Here is a 14,854-nt window from a genome sequence, read left to right on the forward strand (position 1 = left end):
ATGACAGATCATTTTAACAATTTAAAAATCACTAAATATTTAAATTATATTAGGAAAAGAGATTTTAAAAAATAATTCAAGAAATAAAAAGTGATTATTGCTTCTGATCTTGATGTAGGGGCAAATGTTTCTCCACATTAGATATTCCAAATTCAGAGTTAGAAGATGGAGTGCTTTGGGTGAAGAAGAGAAAGTAAGTCAGTATAATTAGATTATTGGAGATATGGAGAGAAATAAAGTGTAAGAAAATTTGAAAGGTAGGAAAGAGGAATGTGGTCTTTATCAGAGCAAATCTGATGCAAAGATTTTTCAGATATATGGATAGGGATACAAATCAAGATCAAAGAAGGGAATAGGGATTGCCAGGTTAGAGGGAAATTGTTACCTGTCTGGGTGGGGGGTGGATCTTGCCTGCAAGTTTTTCTTTTTTTTCCCCTAATAAGGAAATCATTTCCAAGATCTATAGAACCAATAATAAAAGCCATTGCCTAAATGATGTCTCCAAATAATCAAATACTTAAATTATTTTGAGAAAACCATAATAGATGCATAACAAATAAACATAAACATACTTTGTTACAAACAAATATTAAAAGAAGATTTTAAGGAGCAGATTAATCTCCCTTGTTTCTTGCCATAGAATTTTAGGAATGATTTTGGTGATCAGTAATATAGGGAAGTTGGAGGCAGCATTTGAGCTAGACCACTTCATGTGAAAAATTTCATCAATGACAAAAGGACAGAGACTTGTTTGAGAGGAGATAGCACTCACTTCTTCTGATGGGAGGTCAACAGTAAATTCATCAGAGAGATGAAACATAGATTCATATTGCAAATTATAAGTCAGGTTGAACCAGGACTTTATTTTCTATTTCAGTTTTGTCTACCTGTCAAATTTTTATCCACTTATACCATAGGCACAGGAATGTTAATATCTATAAACACACATATACATCTATGCATATATGAAAGCAGAAAAGCAATGGAGTACAGGTCATTTGAGAATTGCATTTTCTATTTTCATAGTGTATATTATAAATGACTACCCATTGAAGCCAGATGTCAGGTGTTCCCCCTTCTCCAATAAATATTCACTGCTACCTAAACCCTGACCTGAAATATGCCACCCTTATTTCTAAGCTTCTTTTGAAAATAATTTGGCACTTATACTGAATTGCAGCAAATTGGATAGTTGTTTAATGGTGTGGAAAACTCCCACAGTTGACTGAATAGAGACTAACAAATTCATTATTATTTATGACTCTATTCCCAGGTTTTTGTAGGTCAACTTAGAAAATTCACTAAATATACTACTTTTTTAACTTAGCAAAGGCAAGTTCATATATTTTGAGTCAAATAAAATCATAGACCTGGAACAAATCTTGAGGAATTCTGATGTCTAATACAATATCAACAAATATCATTCCTAACTTTTTATTTTATTTTAAACTGAATAGTTACCATTGCCAGTATCTAATAAATTACTTTGATTCAATTCATCAGTAGCTATATGATTACATAATTGCTGATCTCCAAACTATTTAGATGAAGCATGGATTCTGTGTTCAAGAAGCCTATACTTGAATATGAGAATATATAATATATAGATAAGGAAAAATTAAAAGCACACATATAGTGAGTTGATTAGTTTGATGGAGCACAGAGCACAAAATTAAGGAATATTTATTAAGTGCATATTATATGTGTGCTATAGAGACATAAGAGAAAAAAAAAAATAGGACATCCATGCTCTGAAGATGATCACATTTGAATGGTAAAACAACATGAAAATATTTTCCATATGGACCAATGTAGGTTCATATAACATATATAATGTGTAAATGGATGTTTACTCAGAGGGAAGGGAGGAAGAAGGAGGAGAGCAAGGAAGGCATCTTTGGAAACCTGTAGAACCATAAGATTTGCAAAAGAAGCTAAGAATTGGAGGTCAAGAGAGAGAACCTTCCAGGAAGAGCAGACAGACAATACAAGCGCAGAGTTAGAAGATGGAGTGCTTTGGGTGAAGAAGAGAAAGTAAGTCAGTATAATTAGATTGTTGGAGATATGGAGAGAAATAAAGTGTAAGAAGACTGGAAAGGTAGGTAAGAGGAATGTGGTCTTTATCAGAGAAAATCTGATGCAAAGGTTTTTCAGATATATGGATAGGGATACAAATCAAGATCAAAGAAGGGAATAGGGATCACAAGGTTAGAGGGAAATTGTTACCTGTGGGGGGGGCGGGGGGAGTCTTGCCTGCAAGTTTTTCTTTTTTTTCCCCTAATAAGGAAATCATTTCCAAGATCTATAGAGACAATAATAAAAGCCATTGCCTAAAATGGTCTAAGAATATAAACAGGTAGTTCTCAGGGAAGAAACCCAGGTTATTATCTATAGTTTATTTTTAAAAAGTCCCAAAACAATAATGATTAGAGAAATTCAGCTTAAAACAATTCTAGGGTTCTACCTCAAACCCATTATATTGGCAACCATGATTTTTAAAATATATCAAATATTGAAGGCACTGTAAGACCAGAGTTGCAAAGTTGTACTTTTATCTTTTGTGTGACTGGCTGCAAGCATTCTCAAAAGCAGTTTGTGAAATAGTTAAGCCACCTGAACTGTTTCTAGGGTCTATATCCAAAAGAGAGCAAAGGAAGAGGAAAGGGTCCTGAATGGGATGAATTCTACTTAAATAAATTTCAGAGATCTCTCAAGGTATGAAGAGAAAGTTTTATTCATTTCTCAAGGAAGGGCGCAAATCAATAGAGACTGAGGCAAAGGTGAATGACCCAGGAGTCATTTTTATCCTAATGCAATCCCCGCCCCCCCACTCTTTCTCATTAGTTAAGAATGTGGTCTTTACAATCTAAATGCATAAACTAATTTAGATAATCCAAACTGAGACAAGTTTCCTTCCTGAAGACTCAGTAGATAAGGAACAAAAGTCAGTTTGCTGACATTCTGGTCCTAATAACATTCACTGATATCTCAAAAGTTGTTTGTAGGGGAAGAGGGGCAGAAGAGACACAGTTCTAATCTATAATATTCTACTGAAGGAATCTCAGACTTTATATCCCACTCTGTCCCTTATGTACAAAGACATTTACAATAGTACTTTGTGATTACAAAAAAAGATAGAAATTAAGGAGATGCTTGCCAACTGGGCAATGGTGGAAGAAATCATGATAAATGAATGTTATTATTGTTCTATAATGATTAAGAAAATAGGTGACTTTGAAGAAACATAGAAAGATTTGTATGAACTCGTGCAGGATGGAGTAAGCACAACCAGAAGAAGAATCTCTATTACAGTATCAATATTACAAAAACAAACTGTATTGATGACTTTCATAAACTGCTAAATAATGAAATAATCCAAAGCAGAAGAATAATTTATATATAGCAACATTATAAAGACAAATACCTTTGAAAGTTTTAAGAACTCTAAACAATTCAACTGCTTTGCAAAATTCTAGAGGATCCATTGACAAAACACCTTCATAGGAGTGATGAATTCAGGGTGCAGATGAAACATAATTTTTTTAAATAAAATCAATTGAGGGAATTTGCTTTACTTGACTATACATTTTTGTTATAAGAAATTTGTTTTTCATTCCCCTTCCCCCCCAATAACATGAAGAAGGAAGAGGGAAAGAGAAAAGAGATTTATGTTAATATTTTTAAACCCTAAAAAAAAGGTAGGAAAGGGATAGGTTACCAAGAGATTTAGATATTAAATAGAGAAATTTTTCTTTGATCCTAGAGGTAATAATAGGGATTCATGAGTGGAAATCAACATTAAAAAAAAAAAAACTCCAACAAGCATAGCAAACAGAAGATAGACTGGAATAAGGAGGACTTAAACCTACTGGAAATAGGAAGACAATTGAGAAGGCTATTTATTGTGCAACAATCTAGGCCAAAAGTGAAGAGGACTTGTACAAAATGGTAGCTGTGCTGTGTATGCCAATGAAAGGTGAGTTTCTTGAGGGCAAGGACTGTGCTTTGGCCTTCCTGTGTGTTCTTTGTGCTTAGTTCAGTATCTGGTATGTAGTGTTCATTGAATAAATGCTTTTTGACTGATAAGCTAAAATGAAAAGATCTGGTCAGTACTTGAATAAATGAGGTATGCAAGATGAGAAATGAGGATGACTGTAAGCCTGATTGTCTGGACAGTAATAGTTAAATAGGGAAAAGGAGAATTTTGAGGGGTTAAAGAAAATTAGTTTTCTTTAATATATATGGAGTTTGAAATGCAAGGCATACAGTTTGAGTAGGTCATAAAGTATTAGGTAAATTTTTATTGGATTTCAAGAGATATATTAGATTCATCTTCCTTGCCACCCCATAGCCTCATCCCCAACCAAAAAAGCCCCCGCCCAAAAAAACCTGCTCAATCTAACCATTTCCACTGTGTGCCATTCTATTATCTTTCCTTCCCTATTCAGTTAAATCATTGAGAAAGCCTTCTACATTAGATATCTCCAGATGTGCTACTGTTGTCAAGCACCACCACCTTCCCAGAGGATCACAACTTTAGTGCCACCTTCACTCCCAAATATCCAATCTGTTCTCAAATCTTGTAGATCTGGTTATGTAAATCTGGGAATCATCTGCACAATGAGATCACCAACAGAGATAGTATGGCAGCAGAAGAAGAGGATTCATGGATCTTAAGTATGTGCTACTTGGATCTGCATCAAAATAGATAAGTAAGAGGAAACCAGGAGAGAACAAGGTTACAAAAAAAATTTAGATAAGAGATTATTCAGGAAAAAAAAGTTTGATTAATGGGGAGAAAGGCTAAAGAGAAATCAAGAATTATCAGGCCATTAGGACTGCTAATTTAGACTTCATTGTTAACTTTTGAACAAATAGATTTTAGTTGAGTGAAAAGAAGCAGATCACAAAGGGTTTGGAATTTAATCTGAGGACAATAAGTGGTGCCACTTGCTGTGGATGATTTTCTCAAGGTTTTTTTTTTTTTTACTGATAAGAGAGAAAAAGGATGATATGGGGAATGGTTACACTAAAGGGAAATTTTGTTTGTTGTTGATTTTTTTTTTTAGGATATGGGTAATATATTAATGTTTGTAGGGAGAAGGATAGATTAAAAATTTAGAGAGAATCAGAATGAGTGTAGGAACAATCAATTAACGAAGTTGAGAAGCAATTAATGATGCATCTTGAGGGTTTTGAGTGGTAAGAAGAGGCACTTTTTAAGTGCACAAGAATAAAAAAAGTAATGAGGGAAGATGCCTGATATAAAAGAGGAGTATGATAGAAGAGGGAGCTTTCAATTAACACCCTCAATTTTGGGGGTAAAATGTAATGTGAGCAGCTCAACTAGGTCAGTGGAAGGTTTGAGGAGAGAGATGAAAAAGGTTTGAAATAGCTATTGTGGTGAATTGAATAGCAAATCCATTAGGAACATATTAAAGTATTGCCTTGATATAAAAATGCTAGTGTTTATTGAATCAAAAAAGAATACTGCTTTGAGAAAAGTGTACAAAAGTTAAGTGCCAGAAGGTAGAGAGCCTTGAATGATGAGTAGAAGTTTCCTTATCATCCGGAATCCTTTGAATAGAGGAGCAATATAGTCACATTGCACAAAAGAGACAGCTCTACAAGTGTTGTAAATGATATATTGGTGAAATGAATTGATTTTAACTAACTTAATTTTAGCTTCAAAACTGAAACTAGAAGAATAACCAATATTCCACCTTATTGGGAGGAGAAAATGAAGGAAATTATGTCAATAGATTCCATATGTATGTATATATGTATTCCTATTTATGCATATGTATAATATGCATAACATGCAAAATAGGAATATATATTTCCATACATGCACATTTAGATCCATAAAAGTTACTTTACATTGATTAGTATTTTCAATGTCTATTCTGAAAAAATGTCAACATCTTTAAATTTAGAATGGATAAAAGTGAATGCTAAAACAAGCTATTGCTATTTTCAAATAATTTTTTATTTAATCTAGGCCATCTGCAGTGTGATTGAAACTCTGATTATCTAAGTGAATCATTAGAGTTGATTGAGCTTTATATAAACAGAAGCTAACATATACTTATTAAAATACACAGGAAGTAAAATATAATTTAAAATTACTAAAACTCACAAAAAAGCACTTTTCCCAAAAATTTCAATTTGTAAAAGCAATTTAGAACCATTTTAGATGCAAATTTTCATATGCTTTTAAAGATTTTTAAAAACTTTTCCTTCAGAAGTAATGCTTCATTTTCAGACTTTGACAGGAATTTTAAAAACATACTTTCCTCAAAACTTCCTAAAAGTATATATATTTAGCTCTTTCTTTTATTGAAAGCAATCCTTTTCTATTAAGAGTATGACCATAGAAGAATGATAATAAACAACTGAAGAAAAATTCTGGGAGAAGAAATCAGCTTCAGCTCAAAAAGAAGAAAATAAAATTATAATGAGCTTGTGTGTATTTAAAAAAAAGTATGTCTAGAATTTTGTGAATAAAGTAATATTAAATTATAATTGTACTGGAATGTATGTAGATCATTAATTTGTAAATAAATTTATGATTTCATTGATATTGAAAACTCTCATAAAGGAAAATGCATTTATGCTTTAAAAATAAGACTGATGTGAAATATATTGAGGATCAAAATATTCTTTGATAAAGAGTAGATCTTACTATACCAAGGTATCCATGATGACCTAGAAATTATTATAATCCTTTTGATCAGAATCAGAAGACAGATTAAATAACTGAAGGAACAACACAATTTAAACACCAGGCTGGATCACAAATGAATTTATTAGGAACAATGCTCATTCTAAATAATCTACTTTTCTTTTTTAATCTATTAAACAAACCCAATGTGTTTTATTAGATTAGTTACAAATATAGTTGATCAGTCTAATTTTTATGTATTTGATGTAGTTTAATGTCACAATATTCTTTTTTGTTAAGTTTTTTTTGCAAGGCAATGGGGTTAAGTGGCTTGCCCAAGGCCACAGAGCTAGGTAATTATTAAGTGTCTGAGACCAGTTTTGAACTCAAGTACTCTTGAATCCAGGGCCCTTGCTCTATCCACTGTGCCACTTAGCTGCCTCCCCCACAATATTCTTCACAATATTTTAATCAAGATTATGTTACACCAATATTTGTGGGTTGAATGTCACACTCAAAAAAAGTCACAAATGAGGATAGGAATGAAAAAAAATAATGTGGGGAGAAAGAAAGCAGTAGTAACTGATATAAATAAAGTAGACTTCAAAAGAATAGGTGGCACCTGAATTGGTTGTGGAGGAAGATTAAGGTTCTGATAGGTGGCAAGGAGATCAAAGTTACAGAAGTGAAGGACATTAAGACAAATAAAAAAATCTAGTGTGGAAAATAATTAGTAGTCCACTTTGTAACTTTAGGCAATAAAGGAGAATAATTCAATAAAAATTCAGACAAGTAGGTTTTGGAGAACTGAAGACACCAGGCTAAGAGATTTGTAATTTATCCTGGAGAGAATTGAGAATTTCTGAGCATTTCAAGGGAAATGTACTGGACAGAAACTATATGTCATTAAGATTTGTCTGGGTTGGCTAGGTGGCGTAGTGGATAAAGCACCGGCCTTGGAGTCAGGAGTACCTGGGTTCAAATCCGGTCTCAGACACTTAATAATTACCTAGCTGTGTGGCCTTGGGCAAGCCACTTAACCCTGTTTGCCTTGCAAAAACCGTAAAAAAAAAAAAGATTTGTCTGGAAAGTTTTATAGAAAATCCAGAATTTGATCAAGGCTGGTATTCATTCCATAGATTCAGAATACAAACACATGGAACAATCCCATCTTGAGGGTTTCTTGACCTAGCTATTCTATATGTATTCTCCATAATGGATATATTGAATATGTCAGAGATCTTTCTCTGATTTGTTGCTGTTATTAACATCCCCAGGGCATTTATGTTTATCATTCTAACTACAATCATCCTTTAACTAGTCACAATCATTTCTGGTGTCTTCTATAACATATTTAAGAGTATAATTCTTATATTGTTAACATATTGTAATCTATTTGCATGTTTATCATTGTATTATTGCTAAATTTCTTTTTTTTTTAGATCTGTGAAGTTTTTACATGTACTAGCTAAAAACTCGAAAGAAATAACTTAAAACTATGCAATCTAAGGAGTTAGACAATTAACCAATTGGTAATTTTCAAATTATCTCAGAATGACCTATTCCATTTTACAATACAATGCAGGATTTTTTTCTTCCACTTTTTTTCAAAGGATAGGAGAAACAAAGTTTACCCATCATTCTCTGGCTAGTCATTACTGTTGAACTTGCTCTTCTCTGGAGGGTATTTTCTTTCTGTTTTCAGAAGTATTAAAATGATATACTGCTTTATTTGTCTTAGTGTTAGAAATTAAAATCTCAATAACAGTAATTTCTGCACATTGGTGATAAAACTAAATTCACTTGAGATTCTTTCACACTGTCTGAGTTTTGTTTCCTTTTCTCTTAGGGAATTTTTTAATTATGAAGCAATTTCAAAGTAATTTCTAAAGTGCTTCTTTATAATTTAAAGAATAATCATTCTTTATGTCTGTTAAAATATGAATGATAAATGATGGAATAATGAACCTTTCTGAGAAAAATAAAGTTAGTGACATCAACACAGAAAAGACAAATCAAGTATTTCAAACAATGACCAAAAATTAGAAATTTTGAAAGGTTCTTACAGAATCCTTCTAATTGTGAATGAGGGTATTTTATTTCTTTGATCTGGGGTTTTTACAGATGCATTTTATATGTGCAAAAGAAAGAGAGATTTGACTAGTAAGTTTTTTGAAACATTTATTTATAATATTATTGGTAGTTGTATATACTTTAATAGTTAAAAAATAAAATAAGAAAGAAATAAAAAGAACTATTCATTTATTATGTAAATATAAATTGTTTCATAATGATGTTAAGGCATCCAAGAAATTTATTCTGATTTTATAGGATCATAGGTTTTTATAATATTTATAAGTGATGACAAGATCAGGGATATAATCCTTCACTGTTTGTGGTTTAGGTAGGATTAAGATGAAAAACTTGGAGTTTAGGAGGCTGATGAGTAGAGAATTAAAAGAAAATAAGTTGCTATTTCCCCTTAAATGTTTAGGATATTTCATTGTCTAGTGCTATTTACTTTGCAGATTTTCTTGTTACTGTGATAATTAGCAAATATCATGAATTTTCTACCCTATAATGAGAAAATCAGTTAAATACAATCAGTAGAAACCTGATCTCAGAGGCAGAAGGACCTGGTTGGTTCAAGATCTGATTCAGACACAGAGTGTGTGGGTGACCTTAGGTAAGTCACTTCATTTCTTAGTGCTTTGGTCCAATGCTATCCAACTTCAATTGAAGTAGTGGCCACTAATCTGTACCTAAGGATCCCTGAGGGCTGCATATTGAACCTAATTTTAAAATATAATATTATCTATTTTTTTATTTTTAAAAATATTTCCCAATTATATTTTTATCTGGTTTTTCCCTCCACTCCTTCAATTTGGAAGTATTGTAAGTAGCATATGGTCCATAAGCCATGTATTTTCCACCTCTGCTTCTCAGCTTGCTAGGATTATGATTCTAGGGACATTGAATACCTACTTTGGAAGAGCAAGTTTCATCACCTTTGAATTTCTTGTAGCAACAAAATCCAGGGTCAGTACCCTGAGTTCTAACATGAGGCACTGAGGCAGCTTAGTTAATAGCATGCAGGCCATGGAATTAGCAAGACTCCAGTTCAAATGTGAACTCAAACACTTACTAGCTGGATGACCTTGAACCAAGTCACTAAATCCTCTTTGTCTCAGTTTTATCATATGTAAAATGAGCTGGAGAAAGAAGTGGCAAATCACTCTAGTATCTTTGACAAGCAAATCTAGGAGGGTCACAGAGTCAGACAAATGAAATGACTCAATAATAATAATAATAACAAAAATCCCCAGACACTCTTTGAGGGGGTATGCGAATATAGAAAAAAGTACAACTTTATTCTTTATTTTCACTAAACTTTGATTTCATTTGTGATCAATCCCTGTCTGTTTTTAATTTGTGTATTTAAAAAAAATTCTTAGATGAGTTCAATGGCTTTCACCATTCTACATGATAAAATAAAGCTTAAGAAGTTACTCTAGATAATTATTAGATGAATGAAACTAAAATGAATGACATGAATTGGCATTATTAGTGTCTAAGTATATACATATGTATGTATTATATAAGTATATATACATATAATATACATATATGTAAATATATATGTTTTATACATACATGTATGTTTATATTTATATAAATAGTATAGTTCACATTTATAGAAACTGTTTTATTGTCCTAGAACAGACAATAACTGATAAAATCAAGGAAATTGCATGGGTGATAAACTTTGCAATCTGTCACACTTGGCAGAATGTGCTTTAACATGTGCTAAATGTTGATGAATAAAATCCAACAAAATATATAAATAACTCAAGAATGAAGCAAAATGCATAAATCTTAGGTGGTTATTTATGAAGGATCTTTTGATATTGATTTGTTCCATATTATCTGGCTTGCCTTTTCCATTAGATTTCTTAGCATGGTTATAATTTTTGTGGACAACAGAAACTTTATGGGTACTCATGTCTGATCAATTACTGTATTGCTGATGGGGTAAAAGGCCAAAGAACTTTATTCCACCTCTCTTTTCTATTTCTAGGAAAAAGGACCTTTACAAAAAATCATTGCCACTTCATCTAAGATGAATTCAGTCCATCATAATACAGATAACACTTATTTTTTGCAGTTCAATACTTTTAGGAATTTTCTAAACACTTCATTTTGGTCATTGATTCAAAACATTTCATTTTAAGCAGAGTTTACCTATTTACTCTGTACTTATTCTTTTAAGCCAAGCCTGTTGTCTGGTTGGAGTCAGTTACTTTGGAAATGATAGAGATTGTATTAAGGGAGACTGGTTAGGCATCTTTTGTCACATGCCATGAAAAGGAATGAAGATTTAAACTAACCCTAATGCTAACCCTGAAAGTTGGGTAAAGTCTGGGAAAGTAGTGAGTTGGAAACATCAAGAGTACTTAACAATTTCTTCTTCATACTGGGTGAGGAAAGGGAAGAGTTAAGACGCCAAATGCAAAAGACTTATGTTGATAAATACTATCCAAATGGTTAACTCTGAGTGCAAATTGAAAAAATTCACTTTATTGTTCTTTCTTTTTGCAACCTAGCAAATATAGAAATATGTTTTACATGATTTTACATGTATAATTGATACATTGCTTGCCTCAAGGAATAAAGGAGGTGTGGTAGGGAGGAAGAGAATTTACAACTTTAAAAAAGTTTTAAAATGTAAAATTTTAATAGAAGCTTCCAAGTTTTCAAGTCTGCACATGCATAGTAGGAGGCTATTGACATTGGTGACATTGAGACATACAATCATTTGACCTTGGAAATCAAAAGTGGAATTCTAATTTCTTCTGTTAGAACATTATATTTCTTTTAATGCATTTTAAAACTTCTTAGTTATTCTATCACATTATTCACTCTTATTGAATTTGCATGATTTTAAAATTGCTGACTTTTTTGCTTCTGGTGAAATTTTTATCAGTTTCACATTTAGATAAATTTTTTTGTTATTTTAATGAGGTACAAGATTGGATATTATTCAATGAATTTGCTTAAAAAAGAATTTGTACTCCTTTTCTTTATTGTTTTGGGACTCATATTATTCCCATCTGCAAATCAAAATTTGATAATCTTGCCATTTGTGTTTTAATCTAAATTGTTGATAATGTAGACTCTAATAGGATTATTCATAAAGTCATCTTTATAAAGACAACCTTCCTAAGAGACTGGCAAGATCTTTTGGTCAACACTGGAGGAATCTGTCATTCGGTTCTAAATCTACTTAACCTCAATAGCACTCCACTATCCATAATGAAATATCAATTAGAATTTTGTCGTCTTGAACTAGGAACCGAGAGGATGTACATCAATTGGGGAATGGTTGAACAAATTGTGGTATATATACGTTATGGAACACTATTGTTCTATAAGAATTCATGAAGGGTTTCAGAGAAGCCTGGAAAGACTTGCATGAATTGAAGTTGAATGAGATGAGCAGAATCAGAAGAACATTATGCACCTTAACAACAATATGGGGCAATGACCAATCCTGATGGATTTGGTCATTTCAACAGTGCATTGATCAGGGACAATTTTAGGGGCTCTGTGATGAAGGATACCATCTATAACTAGAGAAGAAACTGTGTAGTTTGAATGAAGACCAAAGATTATTATATTTAACTTTTGAAAATTGTCATATGTAATACATAATTATGCTATCTCTAATTTTTTCCCTCCTTTTGGATCTGTTTTATTCTTTTTTTTAAGGTTTTTGCAAGGGAAATGGGGTTAAGTGGCTTGCCCAAGGCCACATAGCTAGGTAATACTTAAGTGTCTGAGGCTGGATTTGAACTCAGGTCCTCCTGACTCCAAGACTGGTGCTCTATCCATTGCGCCACCTAGCCACCCCGGTCTGTTTTATTCTTTCAACACATTCAACTTGGATCTATGTGTATCATGGAAGCAAATGTAAAGACTATAATATTGCGGTCAGCTAGGTGGCACAGTGGATAGAGTATGGGCCCTGGAGTCAGGAGGACCTGAGTTCAAATCTTGCTTTAGATACTCAATAATTAGCTGTGTGACCTTGGGCAAGTCACTTAAGCCTATTGCCCTGTAAAAACCAAAAACAACAATAATAACAAAAGACTATATCAGAGTGCTTTCTGATGGGGGGGGGGGAGGCAGGAGTTGGGAGGGAGAAAAATTTTGTAATATTCAAAACCCTAAAAAAAATGATTATTAGAAACTACCATTGCATGTAATTGGAAAACAAATAAAATTTTTATATAATTAAAATATCTTTTATAAAGAGATGAATATTATCAAATTTCAATAATGATATCAAGATAAAGTTTAGCAATTTGTCCATGTCATTTGTCCCAATTTCTGAATGGGATCAGATTATATTTCTCTGAGGATCTTTTATCATATATGTTTACAGATATGTTCATAGACACACACACACATATATATACACACATATAACATAATTATCATGTTGGTATTGTTTTACTCTTATTTTTGTTTACAAGAAGATTAGATAATGTGGTTTTGATCCATTTATATAATTTTAATAGATTTCAAAACAAAAACTGAGGCACTGATAAGGGTCATGCAAATCTCTAAATGCAATGTAGACAGTTAAAAGTCAACTTTTGAATTTGTCATATATTTTTCATCTGACTGAGCCACCATGCCTTTTTTAGATCAAGCTGTTAATAGGATGGGAACTAGAAAATTATATAAGTTGTTTCAATAGATCTCATGGGGGACAAATATGTATGCCCTGGCATCCATTGGGAATACAATTCCAGACACAGTAATAGTCTATGAAATGACAATTATGTCCACAGTTTCACACAATTTAGTTAAAATTTGGAATCTAGAGTAGCCAAGCAGTCCAAGAAGGTATTAAGTCTGATTTGATCCTTCATTTATTTCTAATGTTGATAGGAACCATTTATCTTTTCCTATATCGTTAGTTCAATTATCCTATTCTTTCCTTTCTGTAATTTGATTTTTTTTTCCTAGAGCAAAGTCAAACAATTCTCTTCAATAGAAGCTACTGCATCTAAAGAGGATAAAATAGTTACTATTGATTTTCCCTTTTTTATTTATTCTTTTTTGATCACATGTTCTCCGCAAATCTGCTTTAATTATAAGTATGAGAAATGCCAATTTTTTCCTTCTTTATATCACTAGTTTTCAAGATTACATAAAACATATGACCATGTGTAATATAGACAATATCAGAACAAAAGTTACTGTGATTATCTGCTGACATACTGACCAAAAATATGACAATAAAGTGCATGAAATGGTTATAATTAATTTTTTCTAAGATAGGTGAACTATATAATGATTTTTAGCAAAGAGATTTTAATCTAAAAGCCATTTGAGATGCTAATCTAAATTCCCTCATCCCTATAGTCATAATGTTCATGTTACCTGCTTTGCTTTGATCTCAGCTCTCCACAAATCTGTTTTATTTAATTTTTTTCTCATTTTTTTGTCTTCCTTGGAACATTATAAAAATTAAGCTTTCATGATTGTAAGTAAGGGGTACTCATAAATCCTATTTAGTCACATCTTATTCTCTCATAAATTCAGTAGCATTTTAATGCTCATAGTGGATCAGGTACTTTAAAAATCCTAATACTTTTTACTTTTTTTTACCCTAACTATTCAAACAAATTTGCCCACAATATAAGTTCCATTCTATGCTATTGTTCATGGAAAATAGACCTCAATTTTTTGCTTATTTGCTTTCTATATTTTCTATCATATCATTTCAAATTATTAGCAGTCTACTTGCTCTTGTAAGACATTGACATGAAATGATTTGCTATTAACTTAACCTCCCAACTTCCCCCTATGTAAGGCCATTTCCCAACAGAAATAGCTATAATATTACAGTAGTTACAGAAGCTAAAAAAGCAAAACAAACAAATAACACAGCAATACTTCCTGAGAAAAACAAAATCCTAAAACCCATTTTGAAAACCCCATTAAAAGGTTGGGGAAACCACAATCAAGGTAACTCCATTGAGATTATAACTATGCCTTGCCTAATAAGAGATGAAAATGAAAGGCTAGTTTCTTCTGTTCTTAAATAAGATTCTTTCATATTGATATTTTCTAGCAACCATGAAGACCTTTCAGTTGCATGTAAGAAGTACCTAGGTA

At 32.1% G+C, this 14,854-nt stretch overlaps 1 protein-coding gene across 1 annotated transcript in view; it reads right to left on the reverse strand.

The window, feature by feature from the left end:
- The window catches only part of KLHL1 (kelch like family member 1), a 529,576-nt gene that overhangs the window by 203,282 nt on the left and 311,440 nt on the right, over nucleotides 1-14,854 (reverse strand). The gene's annotated exons all lie outside the window — the stretch shown is intronic.

Source organism: Macrotis lagotis, chromosome 6 (assembly GCF_037893015.1).
Source record: "Macrotis lagotis isolate mMagLag1 chromosome 6, bilby.v1.9.chrom.fasta, whole genome shotgun sequence".
Taxonomy (NCBI): domain Eukaryota; kingdom Metazoa; phylum Chordata; class Mammalia; order Peramelemorphia; family Peramelidae; genus Macrotis; species Macrotis lagotis.